Here is a 24,258-nt window from a genome sequence, read left to right on the forward strand (position 1 = left end):
AAAAAACAACCCCATCAAAAAGTGGGCAAAGGATATGAACAGACGCTTTTCAAAAGAAGACATTGATGCAGCCAACAGACACATGAAAAAAATGCTCGTTATCACTGGTCATCAGAGAAATGCAAATCAAAACCACAATGAGATACCATTTCACACTGGTTAGAATGGTGATCATTAAAATGTCAGGAAACAACAGGTGCTGGAGAGGATCTGGAGAAATAGGAATGCTTTTACACTGTTGGTGGGAGTGTAAACTAGTTCAACCATTGTGGAAGACAATGTGGCGATTCCTCAAGGATCTAGAACTAGAAATACCATTTGACCCAGCGATCCCATTACTGTATATATACCCAAAGGATTATAAATCATGCTACTATAAAGACACATGCACACGTATGTTTTTTGCGGCCCTATTCACAATAGCAAAGACTTGGAACCAACCCAAATGTCCATCAATGATAGACTGGATTAAGGAAATGTGGCACATAAACACCATGGAATACTATGCAGCCATAAAAAAGGATGAGTTCATGTCCTTTGCAGGGACATGGATGCAGCTGGAAACCATCATTCTCAGCAAACTATCAGAAAATTAGAAAACCAAACACCACATGTTCTCACTCATAGGTGGGAATTGAACAATGAGAACACTTGGACACAGGGTGGGGAACATCACACCCCAGGGCCTGTCTGGGAGTGGGGGGCAGGGGGAGGGATAGCATTAGGAAAAATACCTAATGTAAATGACGAGTTAATAGGTGCAGCAAACCAACATGGCATATGTATATCTATTTAACAAACCTGTACATTGTGCACCTGTACCCTAGAACTTAAGGTATAATAAAAAAAGAAAAGTAACTAATAGCTGGCATATTGGAGAGTGAAATAAAACTTGAAGAACAACCAATATAGTAGCAGTATGTTTCTTGGTTTTCTCCCTCTACTATCCCATAAATGTAATCTGAAGACAGGCTGGAATGGTGAGCTGCATAAAGGGAACAGACAATACCTCTGGGAGAAGCCCATCTTCCTGGTCAGAGCATTGAGAACAGTGGCCTCTGTGGGTTGGATAGTGTGAAAGGAATCACCGAGGTTCTATTTTTTTTTTTTCAGCCCTTCTCCAATGCCTGCCACAGTAATGAATCTGCACCTCTGTGCTGGCAGCACAGGCACCAAAAACTGTGATGAAAAACCCATCTCTTTGGATAAAGGAGCCAAAAAAAAAAAAAAAATGGGCCCCTCTTGTGAAAGGTTGGGAAATCACAATTATTATTTGTCTTATCCCTCTCAGGCTGCTATAAGAAAATACCATAAACTAGGTAGTTTATAAAGAACAAAAATTTATGTCACAGTTCTGGAGAATTGGATGTCCAAGGTTAAGGTGCCAGTAGATTGAATACATAGTGAGGTCTCATTTCCCAGTTTAAAATGATGTCTTCACTCTGTGTCCTCACCTGGTGGAAGGGAAAAGCAGCTCTCTGGGACATCTGTTTGTAAGGACACTTATCCCTCTCCTGAGAGCTCCACCCTCATGACCTAATCACCTCTTACATTGCTTATTGGTTTTTTGTTTGTTTGTTTTTTGTTTTTTTGTTTGTTTTTTGAGACAGATTCTCATTCTGTGGCCCAGGCTGGAGTGCAGTGGTGCAATCTCAGATCACTGCAACCTCCGCCCTCTGGGTTCAAGTGATTCTCCTGCCTCAGTCTCTTGAGTAGCTGGGACTGCAGGCAGATGCAAACACACCTGGCTCATTTTTGTATTTTTGGTAGAGGTGGGGTTTCACCATGCTAGCCAGGCTGGTCTTGAACTTTTGATCCCAAGTGATTCACTCATCTTGGCTTCCCAAAGGGCGGGATTACAGGCATGAGCCACCATGCCCTGCCTGGTTGTTAAGTTTTTAACATGAATTTTGAGGGGGACACAAACATTCAACCCATATAATTATTTTTCTGTATTTTCTCTTACTACGTTACACTAATGATGGTTTCTATTTTAAGTGTGGAGTGTAAAATTATGGGAGAATTTTATTTTTAAGTCAAATATCAGGAAAATGGCTCTTGCTATTCACATAATTTGGGAAAAATTCTGGAGAAGAGAGAGCTGAAGAGTTGATCTCTTAATTTTGTGTGTGACCCTATACAACTTCAGATTCATCTTCTATTTGTGGGTGCACATAATATGTCCAGAGAAGCATAGCAAAGGCTTTAAGAACTGAACTATAATGTAAACTAATGCCTAAGTTGCAGACAAATCTATGATTCACACTTACAAAGGGCAGGCCCAAACAGCTTATCAAAGGTTTTGAAAACTTAAATGACATTTTAACAAGCACAGAAAGTGAGACAGAATTTGTGATCCAAATATAACCAGGTTAACTGCCTGCTAAAACAAACACAAATTAAGTTTTTTTCCGAATTTTAATACCATACTTAATAGTATGATATTGAAAATTTTAAGAATACAACCCAAAATTACTTTGCATAGAAAGAACCAGTAAAATTTGACAGATTCTCAAGTGAAACAACAATCAACAGATGCCAACTCTGAAATGACTCAGATGATGGAATTAAAAGACAAAGACTTTAAATCAGATATTATAACCATGCTCTGTGAATACTCTTGAAATGAATTGAAACAGCAGTCCTAAGCTAAGAAATACAAACTATTTTTGAAAGATGAGAATCTTAGAATTTAAGAAATACAGAATCTGATATTTTAGAAAAACTACTGGATGAAATCAATAGCAGAATTGGGATGATAGAAGGAACTACCTTGGATTTTGAAAATAGAGCAGTAGAACTAATGCATTCAGAAGAACACAGAGAAAAAAAATTTAAATCTAGATACTCAGGGACATGTGGAACAATATCACAAGGTCTAATGTTGGTATTAATTGAGTTCCTGGCAGAGAGAAGAAAGAGAGGAGTACAAAAAAAAATTTGAAGAAATAAAAGCTGAAATTTACCCCAAATTGGTGAAATATGTAAATTTACACATTTAAGAAGCTTAGGAGAAATACAAAGAAAATCACACCCGGACACATTACAATGAAAATGCTGCAAAATCAAAGATAAATGAAACATGTTGAAGGCAGACCGAGAAAAATGACACATTAAGTACAGCGGACAGTGATTTAAATTACTACTGATTTTTCACCGGAAATCATGAAGATCAGAAGATGGAAACAACATTGTTAAAGTGCTGAATAAATGAACTATCCATCCAGAATTTTATATCCAGAGAAAATATTCTTCAGGAATGAAAGTGAAACAGAAAACATTCTCAGAGAAAGGAAATCTAAAAGAATTTGTTTCCAGCACACCTTCCATAAAAGATATGTCAAAAATAATTTTTTTAGGTTGAAGGGAAATGATACCAGAAGAAAACTGATAATTCAGAAATGAAGAGCAACAGAAATGGTACATTTCTGGGAAAACCTTGTAGAGTAATTTCCTTAGTGTATACATATATAACTATCTATTGAAAGTAAAATATAATTTGGGAAAATTTTTGTGTATGTAGACATAAGATATATATCAACTTTAATATAAAAGAGAGAATAAAGGAAACTGTATGGTAATAAGACTTTTATATTTTTATTTTAGGGGTAAAATATTAACTCTAAATTAACTGTAAGGAGTTAAGTATGTGTATTATAATCTTGAGAACAATCATTAAAATGGTAGAGATATAGCAAAAAATCTAAGTAATTGAAATTGAATACTAAAAATTATTTTAAAATCCAAAAGAAGTTCTTAAAACAGGGAGTAGAGGAACAAATAACACAAGGAGAAAACATAAATATAATAAATGGCAGCTCTAAATTCAGATACAATTAATTTTTATTTAATTTGTACAATTAAATATCTCAACTATATGTGGTATACAATAAACCCACTTTAAATATTATGATATGGATTGATTAAAAGTAGAAGTATGATAAAATAACTGATTTTTCTAAATAAGTAGAAAAAATAATTTATGGTTTTTAGCATATGTAGAAGTAAAATATATGACAACAGCACAGAAGAATGGGAGAAGAAAAATGGAAGTATACAGTTTTAGGTTTGTTGCATTATATTTGAAATGATAAAGTACCACTTGAAAATACATTTGAGAAGCAAAAGAAGGATACTGTAAATGATGTGACAATCACTAACCTAACCTCCAGGTGCCAGAGAAAAAAGCCAGGGGCCTGGTAGCAGCCCCCCAGAGCTGGAGCACCCAGATCAGGAGTGCTGAGCTGAGCCTAGGCCCCGTAAAATCATCCAGAAATGAAGCCAGTTGAATGAACCCATCTTATGTCACAATCAAACCCCAAAGACATCAGAAAAGGTAAAACCAAAAGAAAAAAATCCATCCGAAGGAGAGCATCGTCAAAGATTGAAGGAACATCAGGCCACACAGATGAGAAAGAACCAGCACAAGAACTATGGCAACTTAAACAGCCTGAGTGTCTTCTTACCTCCAAACAACCACACCAGTTCTACAGCAATGGCTCTTAACAAGGTTGAAATGGCTGAAATGACAGAAATGGAATTCTGAATATAGATAGGAGTGAAGATCATCCACATCCAGGAAAAAGTCAAAACCCAATCCAATGAACTTAAGGAGTAAAATAAGATCATACAGGAGCGGAAAAATGGTATGGTCATTTTTAAGAAAGAACCAAACTGATCTGATAGAGCTGAAAAACTGGCTTCAAGAATTTAATAATATATTTGCAAGTAATAACAGCAGAATTGACCAAGCTGAGTAAAGAATCTCAGAGCTTTAAGACCAATACTCTGAAACTACTCAGTCAGACAAAAATAAAAAAAGGAAAAGCAATAAAGAAGAATGGACAAGACCTCCAAAAAAGATGGGATTATGTAAACAGACCAAAGCTACAACATATCAGCATTGAAATAGAGAGAGATAAATCAAGCAACTTGGAAAACATGTTTGAGGATAGTGTACGTGAAAACTTTCCCAATCTCACTAAAGAGGCCAGCATTTAAAGTCAGGAAAGGAAGAGAACCTCTGTGAGGTACTATAAAATAGTCATCGGATTCTGCAAAGTTGAAATGAAAGCAAAATTTTAAAGGCACCTAGAGGGTTGAGAAAGGTGACCTAAAAGGTTACAGCATTAGGCTAACAGTGGACCTTTCAACAGAAACCCAATAAGCCAGAAGAGATTGGGGCCTATATTAAGCATTTGTAACAAAAAATTTCAACTAAGAATTTCATATCCAGCCAAACTAAGCTTCATAAGTGAAGGAAAACAAGGTTATTTTGAGAGAAGTATATACTAATGAAATTCATAACCACCAGGACTGCCTTAAATAAAGTCCTTGAGAGTGCTAAACATGGAAATGAAAGACTGTTACCAACCACCACAAAAATACACTTAATTACATAGACCATTGATGCTATAAAGCAAGTACACAATAAAGTCTGCATGACAATCAGGTAACAACACAATGACAGAATCAAATCCACATATTTCAATAATAACTTTGAAAGTAAAAGGGCTAAATAACTGAATTAAAAGGCACAGTGTGGCAAGTAGGATAAAGAATCAAGACCCAAGGTTATACTGTCTTCAAGAGATCCATCTCACATGCAATGAAACCCACAGGCTCAAAGTAATGGGATGGAGAAAAATCTACAGAGCAAATGGAAAACAGAAAATTGCAGGGGTTGCTATTCTAAGTTCAGACAAAGCCGACTTTAAACCAACAACAATCAAAAAAGACAAAGAATGGCATTATATAATGGTAAGGGGGTAAATTAAACAAGAAAACCCAACTAACCTAAATATATGTACCCATCACAGGAGCACCCAGATTTATATAGCAAGCTTTTAGAGACATACGAAGAGACTTAGCCACAAAATAGTAGTAGAGCACATGGCATATACTCTAAAACTGACCAAAAAATCAGACATCAAACAATCCTCAACCAATTAAAAAAAAAAACAAATCATAGCAACCACGGTCTTGGGCAGGAGTGCAATAAAAATTTAAATCAATACTAAGATAATTGCTGAACTGCATACAATTACATGGAAATTACACAAACTACTCTTTTAAATTTTTTTATTTCCATAGGTTTTGGGGAAACAGGTGGTCTTTGGTTACATGAGTAAGTTCTTTAGCTGTGATTTGTGAGATTTTGGTGCACCCATCATCGAGCTGTATACACTGAATCCAATTTGTAGTCTTTTATCCCATACCCCTTTCCCACCCTTTCCTTATGAGTCCTCAAAGTCCATTGTGTTATTCTTATGCCGTTGCATCCTCATAGCTTAGCTCCCACTTATGAGTGAGAACATACGATGTTTGGGTTTCCATTCCTGAGTTATTTCATTTAGAATAATAGTCTCCAATTCCATCCAGGTTGCTGCCAATGCTATTATTTCATTCCTTTTTTATAGTTGAGTAATATCCTATTTTGTGTGTGTGTGTATACACACACACACACACACACACTATATATATATATATAAATATACACACACACATATACACACACTATATATATATACACACTGTATATATACACGCACACACTATATATATATATACATACACATACATATATGTATATATATAACAGTTTATTTATCCACTGATTGATTGATGGTCATTTGGGCTGGTTCCACATTTTTGCAATTGTGAGTTTTGCTGCTATAAACATGCATGTGCAAGTATCTTTTTTGTATAATGACTTCTTTTCCTCTGGGCAGATATCCGGTAGTGGGATTGCTGTATCAAATTGTAGTTCTACTTTTGTTTCTTTAAGGAATCTCCACACTGTTTACATAGTAGTAGTACTAGTTTAAATTCCCACCAGCAGGCTAGAAGTGTTCCCTTTTAACTGTATCCATGCCAACATGTATTTTTTTTTTGATGTTTTGATTATGGCCATTCTTGCAGGAGTAATGTGGTATCGCATTGTGGTTTTGATTTGCATTTCCCTGGTCATTCGTGATGTTGAGCACTTTTTCATATATTTGCTGGCTGTTTGTATTTCTTCTTCCTTTTTTCTTCTTCTTCCTTCTTCATTCTTCCTTCTTTCTTCCTTCTTCCTTCTTTTTCCTTCTTCTTCCTTCTTGTTCTTCTTCTTTCTTCTTTCTCCTTTTTTTTTTGAGACAGAGTTTCACTCCTGTTGCCTAGGCTGGAGTGTGGTGGTGTGATCTCAGCTCAGCCCACTGCAACCTCTGTCTCCTGGGTTCAAGTGATTCTCCTGCCTCAGCCTCCCGAGTAGCTAGGATTACAGGCACATGCCACCACACCCGACTAATTTTTGTACTTTTAGTACAGATGGGGTTTCACTATGTTGACCAGGCTCGTCTTGAACTCCTGACCTAAGGTGATCCACCCACCTCAGCCTCCCAAAGTGCTGGGATTACAGGCGTGAACCACCGCATCCAGCCCATTTTTATATCTTCTTTTGAGAATTGTCTATTCATGTCCTTAGCCCACTTTTTGTTGGGATTGTTTTTTTTTTTTCTTGCTAATTTAAATAACCTACTCTTGAGTGACTTCTGGGTGGACAATGAAATTAAGGCAGAAATCAAGAAATTATTTTCAACTAATTAGAACAAAAATACAACATACCAGAATCTCTGGGACACAGCTAAAGTATGGTTAAGATGGAATAGTATAGCACTAAATGCTGGCATCGAAAAGTTAAAAATATATCAAATGAACAACCTAACATTACATCTAGAGGACCTAGAGAAACAAGAGAAAACATACCCCAGAGCTAGCAGAGCAGAGGGCAAGAAATAACCAAAATCAGAGTGGAACTCAAGGAAATTGAGTTGTGAAAAACCATACAAAGGTCAAAGAATGCTGGAGTAGGTTCTTTGAAAGAATAAGTTAGACAAACTGCTAGCTAGATTAATAAAGGGAAAAAAGAGGAAGATCCAAATAAACACGATCAGAAATGACAAAGGGGATATTACCACTGAACCCACAAAAATACAAAAAATTATCAGATACTACTATAAACACCCTATGTACACCAACTAGAAAACCTGGAAGAAATCGATAAATTTCTGGAAACATACAACCTCCCAAGATTGAACCAGCAAGAGATTGACTTCTTGAACAGACAAATAACGAGTTCCAAATTGAATTGGTAATAAAAAGCCTCCTATCCAGAAAAAGCACAGGCCTAGATGGCTTAACAGCCAAATTTTACCAGATGTATAAATAAGAGCTGGTACCATTTCTACTGAAACTATTCCAAAAATTGAGGAGAGACTCCTCCTTAACTCATTCTATGAAGCCAGCATTATCCTGATACCAAAACCTGGCAGAGACACACACACAAAAAGGAAACATCGGGCCAATATCCTAGATGAATAAAGACACAGAAATCCTCAACAAAATACTAGTAAACCGAATCTAGCAGCACATCTAAAAGCTAATCCACCTTGACCAAGTGTGCCTTATCCCTGGGATACAAATTAGGAACAACATACACAAATCAGTAGAGGTGATTCATTACATAAACAGAACTAAAAAAAACACCACATGATCATATCAGATGCAAAAAGAGCTTTTGATAAAATTTAACATCTCTTCGTGTTAAATAAAAACCCTCAGTAAACTAGGCATTGAAGGAAATACCTCAAAATAATAAGAACCATTTGTGGCAAACCCACATCCAATATCATATTGAATGGACAAAAGCTGGCACAAGACAAGGGTGCCCTCCCTCACCACTCCTATTAAACATAGTATTGGAAATCCTGCCCAGAGCAATCAGGCAAGAGAAAGACATAGCACACAAATAAGAAGAGAGGAAGTAAAACTACCCCTGTTGGCAGACGACATGATCCTATGTCTAGAAAAACCTCAAAGTCTCACCCCAAGAGCTCCTTAAGCTGATAAACAATATCAGAAAAGTCTCAGGATACAAAGATCAGTGTACAAAAATTACTGGGATTCCGTTACACCAACAACAGTCAAGCCAAGAACCAAATCAACACAATTCCATTCACAATTTCCACAAAAAGATTAAAATACCTAGGAATACAGCTAACCAGGAAGGTTAAAAATATATACAATGAGAAATACAAAACAGTGTTCAAAGGAATCAGAGATGACACAAATAAATGGAGACACATTCCATGCTCATGGATAGGGAGAATCAATATCATTACAATGGACATACTGCCAAAAGCAATTTGTGGTTTCAGTGCTATTCCAATTAAACTTACAATGATATTCTCCAAAGAAATAGGAAAAAAAACTATTTCAAAATTTGTGTGGAACCAAAAAAAGTCTGAATAGCCAAGGCAATTTTAAGCAAAAGAACAAAGCTGGAAGCATCACGCTACCTGTCTTCAAGCTATACTACAGCATTACAATAACCTAAACAGCATAGTACTGGTAAAAAAGCACACACATAGACCAATGGAACAGAATAGAGAGCCCAGAAATAAGGCTGCACACCTACAACTATCTGGTCTTTGACAAGGCTGACAAAAACAAGTAATGGGGAAGGGAGTTTCTTTTCAATAAATGATGCTGGGATAACTGGTCAGCCAAATGCAGAAAACTGAAACTGGACCCCTTCCTTACATCATATACAAAAATAAACTCAAGATGAATTAAAGACTTAAATGTAAAACCAAAAACTATGAAAACTCTAGAAGACAACTTAGGCAATACCATTTTGAAAACAGGACCCGATAAAAATTTTATGACAAAGATGCAAAAGCAGTCACAACAAAAGCAAAAATTGATGAATGGGATATAAACTAAAGAGCTTCTGCACCACCAAATAAACTATCAACAGAGTAAACAGACAACCTACAGAATGGAAGAAAATTTTTGCATGTTATGCGTCTGACAGAGATCTAATAACCAGCATCTATAAAGAACTTAAACAGATGTACAACAAAAAAAAAAACTCCATTAAAAAGTGGACAAAGGACACAACAGTCACTTAAAAAAAAGAAAGAAAGAAAGACACACATTCGGCCAAGAAACAAATGAAAACAAAAAATCTCAGCATCACTGATTATTAGAGAAATGCAAATCAAAACCACAATGAGATACTGTCTCACACCACTCAGACTGGCTGTTATTTAAAAGTCAAAATTAACAGGTGCTGGCAAGGTTACAGAGGAAAAGGAATGCTTGTACACTGTTGGTGTGAGTGTACGTGAGTTCAGCCATTGCAGTAAACAGTGTGGCGATTTCTCAAAGACCTATAAACAGAACTATCATTTGACCCAGCAATCCCATTACTGTGTATATGCCCCCAAAATATAAATAATTCTGTTATAAAGACACATGCACATGTATGTTCATTGCAGAACTTTTCACAATAGCAGAGACATGGAATCAACCTAAATGCTCATCAATGGTAGACTGGATAAAAAAAAAAAAACAGTACATATACACCATGCAGCCGTAGAAGAGAGTGAGAACATGTCCTTTGCAGGGACATGGATGGAGCTGTATGCCATTATCCTTAAAAACTAATGCAGAAACAGAAAAACAAATGTCACATGTTCTCACTTTTAAGTGGGAGCTAAATGATGAGAACACATGGACACAAAGAAGGGAGCAATATCACCGGAGGCTACTTAGAGGTGTAGGGAGGGAGGAAGCAGCGAGTTGAAAGATTACCTATCAGGTACCATGTTTAATACCTGGGTGATTAGATAATCTATACAACAAACTTCCATGACATGCTATTTCCCTATATAACAAACCTGCACATGTACCCGTAAACCTAAAATAAAATCAAAAACAGCAACAACAAGCAGCATGTCACCAACATCTTTTTCTTGTGAGTACTTCAGGCTGCTTCGTCATGTTCGAACTTGAAGGGGATCTGTCATGCAAGGATCACATGGTGAGAGAGCAAGCAATAGAGATGGGAGGGAAGTGCCAGCTTCTCTTAAACAAACAGCTCTCACAGGAACTAATACAGCAAGAACTCACCCACCATCCCCCACTTTTCAAGAATGGCATTAATCTATTCATTAGGAATCTGCCCCCATGACTGGAACAGCTTCCATTAGGCCTCAACTCCAATATTGGAAATTAAATTTCCACATGAGTTTTTGAGGAGTTAAACAGACAAAACTATAGCAAGTTGATTTTTGTGTGTGGTGTGACACAAGCTACTAATTTCATTCTTCTGCATGTGTGGATGTTCACATTCCTAAACAACATTTATTGAGGGGACTGCTCATTTTTCATTTTGTGTTCTTCACATCTTTCTTGAAAATCAGTTAACCATAAATGTATGGATTTACTTATTGGTTTTATATCCTTTTCCATTTGTCTACGTGTCTGTTTTTATGCCAGTACCATGTTGTTTCGATTACTGTATTTTTGTCGTAGATTTTGAAATCAGGTAGTATGATTTCACCAGCTTTGTTCTTTCACTCAAGATTGCTTTGGCTATTTAGGGTTCTTCTTGGTTCCACGCAAAGTTTAGGATTTTTTTTCTGTTTCTGTTTACAAATATTGAAATTTTGATCAGAATAGCATTGAATATGGAGGTGACCTTAAGTTTTATGAACATTTTAATATTAATTCTTCCAATCCATAAACATAGAATAATTTTTCCAATTATTTTTTACTTCTTCAACTTTTTATTAATGTTTTATGGTTTTCAGTGTTAAATTTATTTCTAAGTATTATATTTTTTGTGTTAGTGATTTTAATGGAATTATTATAAAGTTCATTTTTGGTACATAGAAACACTACTGATTTTTGTGTGGTGATTTTGTATTTGGTATTTTGTATTCTTATTTTGGATTATGTTGTCAACAAACAGCAACTATTTAACTTCTTTTTTTCCTATATGGATACATTTTATTTCTCTCTGTTGCTGATAACTCTGGCAAGGACTTCCAATACTGTGTTGAATTTAAGTGGTGAGAGTTGGCATCCCTGTGTTGTTCTGGATCTTAGATAAAAGGGTTTTAATTTCTCAACATTGAGTATAATGTTGTTGCCTTATCATATACAGTTATTATTGTGTTGAGTGATGGGGTGATCAGACCCAACCCAGGACATGGGGGGCCCCCACATCCCCTGACAGGCCCTGGTGTGTGATGTTCCCCTCCCTGTGTCCATGTGTTCTCATTGTTCAACTCCCACTTATGAGTGAGAACATGTGGTGTTTGGTTTTCTGATCCTGTGTTAGTTTGCTGAGAATGATGGTTTCCAGCTTCATCCATGTTCCTGCAAAGGACATTAACTCATTCTTTTTCATGGCTGCATAGTATTCCATGGTATATATGTGCCACATTTTCATTATCCAGTCTACCATTGAGGTGCATTTGGGTTGGTTTCAAGTCTTTGCTATTGTAAATAGTGCTGCAATAAACACATGTGTGCATGTGTCTTTATAGTAGAATGATTTATTATCCCTTGGGTATATACCCAGTAATGGGATTGCTGGGTCAAATGGTATTTCTAGTTCTAGATCCTGGAGGAATTGCCACACTGTCTTCCACAATGGTTGAACTAATTTACACTCCCACCAACAGTGTAAAAGTGTTCCCAATTCTTCTATTCCTCTCCAGCATCTGTTGTTTCCTGACTTTTTAATGATTGCCATTTTAACTAGCATGAGATGGTATCTCATTGTGGTTTTGATTTGCATTTCTCTAATGACCAGTGATGATGAGCTTTTCTTCATATGTTTCTGGCCGCATAGATGTTGTCTTTTGAGAAGGGTCTCTTCATATACTTTGCCCACTTTTTGATAAGGTTGTTTGTTTTTTTCTTGTAAATTTGTTTAAGTTCCCTGTAGATTCTGGATATTAGACCTTTGTCAGATGGATAGATTGCAAAAATATTCTCCCATTCTGTAGGTTGCCTGTTCACTCTGATGATAGTTTCTTTTGCTGTGCAGAAGCTCTTTAAGTTAATTAGATTTCATTTGTCAATTTTGGCTTTGGTTGTAATTGCTTTTGGTGTTTTAGTCATGAAGTCTTTGCCCATGCCTATGTCCTAAATGGTATTGCCTAGGTTTTCTTCTAGGGTTTTTATGGTTTCACGTTTTGCATTTAAGTCTTTAATCCATCTTGAGTTTCTTCTTTTTTTCTATTCCATTGAGGCATAATGTTAGGTTGTTTATTTGAGACCTTTCTTTTTTCATGTGAGCATTTATTATAATACACTTTTCTCTTAGAACTGTTGTTGCTGCATTCCATAAGTTTGGTATAATATGTTTTCATTTTTGTCTCAAGATGTTTTTCAATTTCCTTTTAATTTTTTTTATTGACTCCTTGGTTGCCCATGAACATATTTAATTTCCATGTATTTGTGAATTTTAAAAAATTTCTTCTGTTATTGATTTCTGGTTTTACACCATTGTCATCTGAAAAGTTACTTCGTATGATTTAAGTTTTCTTAAAATTGCTATGACTCCTCTTGTGGCTTAACCTATGGTCTATCCTGGAGAATATTTCATGGGTACTTGAGAAGAGTGTGTATTCTAGTCCTGCTTGATGGACTATTCTCTGTATGTCTTTTGTTTCCATTTGATCAAAACTGTTGTTTGAGTCTTCTGTTTTGTATTAATTTTCTGTTTGAATATCTGATAATTATTGAAAGTAGGGTATTTAAGTACCCTACTCTTATTGTATTGCAATCTATCTCTTCAGATTCTTTAGTATTAATATTTAGGTGCTCCAGTATTGGGTACATGTAAATTTGCAATTTCGTATATATTCTTTTAACAAATTGATCTTTTTGTTATTATGTAATGTTTCTGTGTCTCTTTTTGCAGTTGTTTATACATAAAGTTTATTTTATCTTATATAAATATTTCTACCCCAAATCTCTTTTGGTTTTCATTGCATGGAATACCTTTTTCTATTCTTTGACTTTCACTCTACGTGTATCCTAATATCCAGAATAATAGAAAAATGCCCACTTTTGCCACTTCCACTCAACATAGTATTGAAAGTCCTTGTCAGAGAAATAAGGCTAGAGAGGAAAAAAAAGGCATCTAAATGAGAAAGAAAGATGGAAAACTATTGCTCTCTGCAGATGTCATGATCTTATGTGGAAAAAATTCTAAATATTTCACTAAAAAGCTAGAACTGGTAAACAAATTTAGTAAAGTTTCAGGCTACAAAATCAAGAAACAAAAATCAATAGATTTTCTTTACATTAACCATGAACTATCTGAAAAATAAATCGAGATAAATTCCATTTACAATAACTATTCCAAAAAATAAATTAATGAATTACTTAGGAGTAAATTTAACCAAAGCAAATGATCTATATAATGAAAACTATAAAAACATTTATGAAAGAAATTGAAAAAAATAAGTAAATAAAAAGTTAGCCCATGTTTGTGGATTTGAAGAATTATTTTTTCAAATGTTTATACCACTCAAAGTGATCTACAAATTCAGCACTATTCCAATGTCATTTTTCTTAAAAATATAAAAAAATCCTAAAATATCCAATTTTTAAGACAATTATGAGCAAAAGAATCGAACTGATTTCAAACTATCCTACAACATGCTAGTAATTCAAACAGCATGGAACTGGAATAAAAATAGATGCATCAAAAAATTGAACAGACTATACAGCCCAGAAATAAATAAATAAACACACACATATATGCTCTATTGACTTTCAACAAAGGTTTCGAGTATGTACAATGAGAAAAGGACAATCTCTTCAATAAATGGTGTTGGGGGAACCAAATATCCATATACAAAACAATAAAATTTGACCCTTGTCTGACACATTATAAAAAATTAACTCAAAATAAAGACTTAAACATGAGACCTGAAACTACAAAACCCATTAGAAGAAAGCATAGGGGCCTGAGCAATGTTAGTTAATACTTGACTCCAAAAGCAAAAATAGACAAATGGGATTACATTGAAATAAAAAGTTTCTGTGCAACAAAGGAAACAAATGGTACAGTGAAGAGAAAACCTACTCATATGGAGAAAATATTTGAAAGCCATATATTTGATAAGCAGTTAATGACCAAAATCTATAAAGAACCCAATGAACTCCGTAGAAAGAAAACAAACAATTCAATTAAGAAATTGGCCAAAAACATGGATGAGACTGGAGGTCATTACTGTTGAGTGAAATAAGCCAAGCACAGAAAGACAAATCCTGCATGTTCTCACTTATACATGGAAGATAAAAAGGTGGAACTCATGAAGATAGAGAGCAGGTAAGGGGTGACCACAGGCCAGGAATAGTATAGGGTAGGGACGATAAAGAGAAGTTGATTAATAGGTACAAATATATGCTTGGATAGAAAAAAAAAAAGACCTAGTGTTAGATAGATTGTCAGCATGACCATAGTTTTCAATAATCTAGTGTATTACTATAAAATAGCTAGAAGAAAGAATTTGAATGGTTCTAACATAAAGAAAACACAACTTTTTTAGAGTGATAGATATACCAAGCACACTGATTACATCTTTACAAATTATATGAATGTATTAAATAATCACATTAACTTCAAATAATAAAATAAAATTTAACTCAATTTTTAAAAAGAAATGGGCTAGAAACCTGACTTTTAAAAGAAGACATACAGATGGCCCACAGATATATGAAAAAGCCCTCACAATCACTAATCATTAAGGACATGCAAATTAAAACAACAGTGATATATCACCTCACTTCTCTTACAATGGCTATTATCAAAAAGACAAAGATTAAGTTTTGGCAGGGATGGAGAGAAAAGGGAAACCTTGTACATTGTTGGGAGAAATATAAATTAGTACAGTCATTATGAAAAACAGTGTGGAGACTCCTCAAGAAGCTAAAAATAAAATTACTATATGATCCAGCAATCCCGCTTCTAGGAATTTACCCAAAAGATTTAAAATCAGTATTTCAGAGATGTCATTGCAGCACTGTTCACAATAGCCAAGTTATGGAATCAACCTGTGTCCATCAACACATGAATGGATGAAGAAAATGTGATATATATAGATATATACAAATATACATAGATCTATATCTGTAGCTACATATCGATATATAGATATACATACAGTGTAATACTGTTTAGCTTTTTGGGAATTTTTTAAAAATTTTATCGAAGATTTTTAAAACAATTCCTAAAAGATTGACTCTTCCAGAAAACTAGGTATACATACATTGTGTCTATTATGTTAAAATTTGCATTAGACACAAATACAAAAACCACGAAACAAGCCACCATTCTCCAACAATCTGAGCAAAGATAAAATCTCTAAAGAAAAGCATGGATGACTTGCAAAGGATGAGCTCTTTATGCACCATAAAAAAAGAAGCACAAATGATTGTGTTCAGTTGTTACAATAAATTGAACCTTCGGTATTAGGAATGAGAGCATTTTGTCATATAGGATTACCAGGTATTATAAAAGGGCATAGTGTCAAAGGAATAGAAACAACAGCATTCAAAAACAGCTTCATAAACTAGGCAATAAAACACTCTATATCATGTTTCTCTGTCGTCCATCACTGAATACACCACTAGCAACTTTGAAATTTTAAAAAGGTAAGAAAAGAAAAAACGAGCTATAACCCCTTTTATTTTCTCTGTTTAAAATCAAACAGAAAACAAACATCAATTCTGTTATACACTAACATCTTCAAAGTACATCGTTCGTACAAGAGAAAGACTAACAACAAAAATATGTTTACATAGATCCAAACATAACTGAGTGATAGTGCCTCTCACACAGCTTTACAGTGGTACTCAGGAGGAGCCACTTGATAATTGCTGGCACTAAACAAAGTTGCAGAATTCTTTGCCAGGTACTTTAGGAAATAAGGAAGATAATTCAGTAATAAAGCAAGGCTTTTCTCATCCAGCAGTGTCTAGGCCAATATTGCTCCAATTTATACAAATAATCTCAGTAGATATGGCACTTTATACACTTGGAACATGGCTGCATCAGGGTGATCTGCAAGAATTTCAGCATACTATGCTCTCAAATTTGTAGGGTAGGTGGGTGCCCAACATTAAGTTGAAGTATTCTTTTATCCCTGGCATAACTTCATTAACGGCATAGTCATAATCTGTGTTTCCATGAGATTTCTTGTAATTTGCATGATCCTTTATAATGAAACCCACATTCTTCTTGGAAGAAAGATAAAAGAGCTGTTTTTGCCTGGTAATTAAGTCCCAGTCATCAACAAGCCATAGTTTTAGCTCTTCAGGAATCTTTATCTTCAACTCTGTTCATAAATGTTTCCTCATTTTCTTTTTTTTATATGTATCACATTGTCTTTATTTGTCTTTTTTTTATTATACTTTAAGTTTTAGGGTACATGTGCACCACGTGCAGGTTTGTTACATATGTATACATGTGCCATGTTTGTGTGCTGCACCCGTTAACTCCTCATTTAGCATTAGGTATATATCCTAATGCTATCCCTCCCCCCTTCCCCCACCCCACAACAGTCCCCAGTGTGTGATGTTCCCCTTCCTGTGTCCATGTGTTCTCATTGTTCAATTCCCACATATGAGTGAGAAAATGCAGTGTTTGGTTTTTTGTCCTTGCAATAGTTTGCTGAGAATGATGGTTTCCAGCTTCATCCATGTCCCTACAAAGGACAGGAATTCATCATTTTTTATGGCTGCATAGTATTCCATGGTGTGTATGTGCCACATTTTCTTAATCCAATCTATCATTGTTGGACATTTGGGTTGGTTCCAAGTCTTTGCTATTGTGGATAGTGCTGCAATAAACATACATGTGCATGTGTCTTTATAGCAGCATGATTTATAATCCTTTGAGTATACACCCAGTAATGGGATGGCTGGGTCAAATGGTATTTCTAGTTCTAGATCCCTGAGGAATCGCCACACTGTCTTCCACAATGGTTGAACTAGTTTACAGTCCCACCAACAGTGTAAAAGTGTTCCTATTTCTCCACATCCTCTCCAGCACCTGTTCTTTCCTGACTTTTTAATGATTGCCATTCTAAATGGTGTGAGATGGCATCTCATTGTGGTTTTGATTTGCATTTCTCTGATGGCCAGTGATGATGAGCATTTTTTCATGTGTCTTTTGGCTGCATAAATGTCTTCTTTTGAGAAGTGTCTGTTCATATCCTTCACCCACTTTTTGATGGGGTTGTTTGTTTTTTTCTTGTAAATGTGTTTGAGTTCATTGTAGATTCTGGATATTAGCCCTTTGTCAGATGAGTAGGTTGCAAAAATTTTCTCCCATTCTGTAGGTTGCCTGTTCGCTCTGATGGTAGTTTCTTTTGCTGTGCAGAAGCTCTTTAGTTTAATTAGATCTCATTTGTCAATTTTGTCTTTTGTTGCCATTGCTTTTGGTGTTTTAGACATGAAGTCCTTGCCCATGCGTATGTCCTGAATGGTATTGCCTAGGTTTTCTTCTAGGGTTTTTATGGTTTTAGGTCTAACATTTAAGTCTTTAATCCATCTTGAATTAATTTTTGTATAAGGTGTAAGGAAGGGATCCAGTTTCAGCTTTCTACATATGGCTAGCCAGTTTTCCTGGCACCATTTAGTAATAGGGAATCCTTTCCCCATTGCTTGTTTTTGTCAGGTTTGTCAAAGATCAGATAGTTGTAGATATGTGGCATTATTTCTGAGGGCTCTGTTCTGTTCCATTGGTCCATATCTCTGTTTTGGTACCAGTACCATGCTGTTTTGGTTACTGTAGACTTGTAGTATAGTTTGAAGTCAGGTAGCATGATGCCTCCAGCTTTGTTCTTTTGGCTTAGGATTGACTTGGCAATGCGGGCTCTTTTTTGGTTCCATATGAACTTTAAAGTAGTTTTTTCCAATTCTGTGAAGAAAGTCATTAGTAGCTTGATGGGGATGGCATGGAATCTATAAATTACCTTGGGCAGTATGGCCATTTTCATGATATTGATTCTTCCTACCCAAGTTCACTCATGATTTGGCTTTCTGTTTGTCTGTTATTGGTGTATAAGAATGCTTGTGATTTTTGCACATTAATTTTGTATCCTGAAACTTTGATGAAGTTGCTTATCAGCTTAAGGAGACTTTGGGCTGAGACAATGGGGTTTTCTAGATATACAATCATGTCATCTGCAAACAGAGACAATTTGACTTCCTCTTTTCCTAATTGAATGCCCTTTATTTCCTTCTCCTGCCTGATTGCCCTGGCCAGAACTTCCAACACTATGTTGAATAGGAGTGGTGAGAGAGCGCGTCCCTGTCTTGTGCCAGTTTTCAAAGGGAATGCTTCCAGTTTTTGTCCATTCAGTATGATATGGGCTGTGGGTTTGTCATAGATAGCTCTTATTATTTTGAGATATGTCCCATGAATACCTAATTTATTGAGAGTTTTTGGGATGAAGCATTGTTGAATTTTGTCAAAGGCCTTTTCTGCATCTATTGAGATAATCATGTGGTTTTTGTCTTTGGTTCTGTTTATGTGATGGATTACGTTTATTGATTTTCGTATGTTGAACCAGCCTTGCATCCCAGGGATGAAGCCCTCTTGATCATGGTGGATAGCTTTTTGATGTGTTGCTGGATTCGGTTTGCCAGTATTTTATCTACCCAGGCCCTTTTCTTCCAAAAATGCTGCAGAATCTCATTGTTACTGCCACCATCTCCAATTCCAGGTTTTTTTTCTTTCTTCTTTTGTTGTTTTCACTTCAACATGTTTCTGTTACACACAAGATGTCTTCTTTCCTGGGGCAGCCCCTCTCATCTTTCCCTCTGCATATTTTTCCTGAATGACTTTTTGAAGTTCTGTTTCTGCATATTGGCGTCCACGTATTTGAGTACTCTGTTCTCTGGAATGATTCAACCCTATTTTTATTCCACCAATTGTAATGTACAAAGTATTTCACTTGTTTGTCCTTTATGGCAACCTCTACACACTTTTCTTCATAAAAAAGGGGTCCAAGAGAGCGCAGCACTCACTCACCCTCCTGGAGTTTAGGCTTTGGCTCCTCCTTTGGCATCATTTATAAGTGATTCACTACCTCCTCCTTCTTTCAGCACCCCTGACTACCACCCCCTACTTGCTCCTATTTAGCTTTTTAAAAGGAATAATTTTTTTTTTTATTTTCAACAAGGATGAAATTGGAGAGCATTGAGATAAGTGAAATAAGCCAAATGCAGGAAGACAAATGCTGTATATTCTCATTTATACATGGAATCTAAAATGATTTAACTTATAGAAGCAGAGAGTAGAATGCTGGTTACCAGAGGCTAGAGGTAGACAGAATGGAAAGATAGTAGTCTAAGGGTACAAAGCCTGTGAGACAGGAAAAATAAGTTTAATATTTATTTATTTATTTATTTATTTATTTATTTATTTATTTATTTTTACAGTAAAGTGAAAGCAAGTTTATTAGGAAAGTAAAGGAATAAAAGAATGGCTACTCTATAAGCAGAGCAGTGGCTTGAGCTGTTCAACTGAAGATATTTATTATTACTTCTTGATTATATGCTAAGCAAGGGGTGTATTATTCATGAGTTTTCCGGGAAAGGGGTGAGCAATCCCCAAAACTGAGTGTTTCTTCCCTTTTTAGAACATATAGGGTAACTTCCTGATGTTGCCACGGCATTTGTAAACTGTTACAGCATTGGTGGAAGTGTCTTTTTGCATGCTAATGCATTATCATTAGTGTATAATGAGCAGTAAGGATGACCAGAGGTCACTCTTGTTGCCATCTTAATTTTGGTGGGTTTTAGCTGGCTTCTTTGCTGTAGCCTGTTTTATCAGCAAGGTCTTTATGACCTGTATCTTATGCCAACCTTCTATCTCATCCTGTGACTAAGAATGCCTTATCCTGGGAATGCAGCCCAGTAGGTCTCAGCCTTATTTTACCCAGCCCCTATTCAAGATGGAGTTGCTCTGGTTCGAATACCTCTTACATATTTCTCCCCTCCCTTTTATAAGAGAACCCTTAATCTTAAGGGTTGTAGAGGGATGAAAATTTGTCTTCTGTAACTTCTTCAGGCTGAACAGGGGCAATAATATTCCTCCCTAATTATTAAGGTCTCTCATATTTGGGATAGAGAGGAGCTCAGTCAGAAAGCATCGCTATGTCCAGGGGCATGCATAACTCTGAGTTCCAATAAAAGGTGATATCTGGAAGATTAATAAATGTTCAATTTAAGAAAACATTCAGTAAGCTTATCTTGTGTTCCTACACAAAGAGTGCAACTGCACTATATTCTACAACAATAAAGCAAAATAAGCAAAATCATCCAAAGTAAACTAAATAAGAAGGCATTCCATGAACTGTGCAACTGTTGGAACCAAGCTGATATGGGGTTGCTAGATGAGTCCATTATGTGTTTAGAATTAGAATACTGATACTGATCCGGATTTTTATATTACCTATCCCTCTTGTTTCTTCTGGGATGCAGCCAGAGATCACTGGTTGGTTCACAGAAATAAGCAATCAGTCTAAATTGCAGAAAAAAGAAACTCAAAAACAACTGATGAGATTAGAATCTAATAACAGGTTTTTGAAACCTGTTATTAGATAACAGATAACATAATATCTGTTATTAGATAACATAGTATCTGTTATTAGATAACATAGTTTTTGAAACATAGTTTTTCTCTCTCCAGTCTCCCATTTGTACTAAAGATAAATCATGGTAAGACCAATTTGGCTTATGATACTTGGCCTGTTTATTTGTATAAGTGCAGCAAGAATAATTATTTGTCACATAAGCTCTTTTTAAATTGGCTTTAATGGAACTCTGTTCCATAAAGAATCTCAGATATGACTTTTTTTAAAAAGCTGAACCCAGCCATGGTTTTGTGCCATCAAATGCCTGTGAGTTGGGTAAATTCTTCTCCTCCTGAGGTCCTAATATAAACTTGGGGCTCCTGGGCCTGTCAGAAAGTGACAATCTTTACTTACTACAGGTAAGGAACTATGCACAGGTACTGTGTAGACAAGGTAGGGGGCCAGTTTTACCAAGGGGCTTTTATTGGCTCTATAAGTCAAGTATAATTTCTTAAAGAAAAGCACACCATTCCAGTCAAAGCTTGGTAAAATAACCAGTTTCTCCAACTGTGTCCTGTTGCAAAGGAAAATAGATTCTTATTGTACTTATGCAAATAACTATGTTGCCATAAGTTAAGTATAATCACAACTAGTTTCCAAATTCTGGATAAATCAGGTAGAGAGAAAAAATCCTCCAAATTTTGTTCACAGCAGTATAGTTTACTCAATTGTTAAAAGCTGTATATAGCTCTCCAAAAAAAGTTTTCTTGACTGAAAAACAAAACAAAGGATCAGCAATGTTTTAAGCAAAAAGTCAAAAAGATTAATTCAGTCTTCTATTAGTTCAGTCCATGCAGTTATCACCTGTCCTGCTTGATATTCATGAACATTTCGGCTCTCCATCAGAGTCCTGAAAGTTTTTTTCCTCTATTCTAATGTCACAATTTCCAAAGTTATCAGAAACCTGCATTTAAAAGCACCTGTTAGAGTTCTATAGTTGATTATGAAACAACCTTCTAAAGAGGACCAAAACAAGTCAATTGTCTGTGTATGACAAAAAGTCTTAGGACAGCCACTATTAAAACCACAATTGATAAGGAAACTTTGGTTCCTTCTGTAGCATACAACAATTTTACACAACAATTATAACTATTAATAACATACAGTAAGTCATATCAGAATTATAGGAGTTTCTCACAAATTAGGAACACATACCAATATCATATTTACACAAATACAGTCCAAAGAAAGCCAAAAACCATTTCATTTTTGACAATGTTTCCTGTATGATTTTTATACCAAAAAAGGCATACTTCACCATTGCATTAGTGTACTATTGATGTCAAACCTAATTCTTAATAAAACCTTATAGATAAATGTATCCGATCTTAGTCAGTATGACTGTAGTTAAGATTCTTATAAACTTTTATAACCCTTTACAATTTTTTATTAAAGATCAGGTCATTGCTCTCAGGAAACCCCGTTGTGCTTTTATTCCAATGTTCAATTTATGAAAAAACTGAATAATACTCCTTTAACTTTAGCTAATATGTTCACATGCAGAATTTCTTTTACAAGATTAATTTTTCACAACCTTTCACTTGCTGAAACCTTCAGCTTTTTCCTCTCTAACTTAAAATAATCCTTTAACCCTTTAATATAGGCAGAAAAATCTACATTCCCATACCTTCTTATAATCTTTTACCAAAAACACATTTCACTTTCCTTGCACATCTTGCATGTAAAATTGTTTTTATTTTTCAAAGATTACTTAAGTCATGTAAACTAAAGAGCATTACATTTTTTGCTTTTCTGAAAAAAATATTTTTAAGCCAATTAATTGGAGCACCTTTATATATAAACATCACACACACAACACATATAAATGCAGAGAGAGACAGAAGAAGATCCAGTAGTTATAAGATTTTTCATTTGCCAATTTTTAATTGGATTACTGGCTTCAGGGTGGGGCTCTTGGAGGAACAGTGCCAGTTTCTCTGACCTAATAAGCAGGCACAACTGGAAGGCAAAAACAGATCCCCCAAAATTAAGGGTCCCATTTTTATATCAAATCTTAGATCTCCAAAAAGAGAAATGCTATGAAACAAGACAGGGCAATGATTTTACCATGCATTTCATTACAAAGCAACCCAATCAGCCCATTCTGTGATTGCCCCATCCCCCATGGGAGTCTTATCTCTCAGTGGCAGTGTGGGGACACTTCCGTACCTTCCAGGTGGCTAAGAGCATGCTTCTCTGATCCGAACGTGCAGAGAGTGGAGTATTCCCTCATAACTGCCATAAGCTATCCCCAAAAGTATATTTCCTACCTAGTTATTATACATGAAAGCACTCTCATAATATGAAGTAATTTCTGATACCCCCAAAGTATTATACATCAGATAATGCAATGCAAACTAGAACAAAGCCTTAGATTTTGAGAAGGAGCTATCCACTTCTAATTCCTAGGGTTTCATAAGGAAGACAGAGGATTTTTTCAAAATGGGGTCTGTGGCACCTCCTCGTTTTTTCTGAAGGAGTCCCAGGCTGTTAGAGCTCGTATATCCACTTTTAATTAAGCTGACTTTTAACCATAGTGCTTAAAAAAGAAGGTCCTTTTAAATCTATTACCCAACTTTAGCCAGGCCAAACAGCCAATATTTCTGGCTTTTTAGCTTTACCAAAGTTAACCTCTCAAGTGAAACCAATAAGCCTTTACTAAGGTTATAACTTAACCACGAGTGTACAAGGTATTTTCAAAGAGGTGGTAAGAGTTTTTACAAAATCTAGACTCCTCAAAGGTAGCTCAGAGAAGGGA

The 24,258-nt window shown here is 35.5% G+C and overlaps 1 protein-coding gene and 1 pseudogene across 16 annotated transcripts in view; one reads left to right on the forward strand and one right to left on the reverse strand.

Moving 5' to 3' along the window:
• Positions 1-24,258, forward strand: part of ZC3H12B (zinc finger CCCH-type containing 12B) — a 461,523-nt gene that overhangs the window by 270,529 nt on the left and 166,736 nt on the right. The gene's annotated exons all lie outside the window — the stretch shown is intronic.
• Positions 16,689-19,934, reverse strand: LOC100612980 (mortality factor 4-like protein 1; annotated as a pseudogene).

Source organism: Pan troglodytes, chromosome X (genome assembly GCF_028858775.2).
Source record: "Pan troglodytes isolate AG18354 chromosome X, NHGRI_mPanTro3-v2.0_pri, whole genome shotgun sequence".
Classification (NCBI taxonomy): Eukaryota; Metazoa; Chordata; class Mammalia; order Primates; family Hominidae; genus Pan; species Pan troglodytes.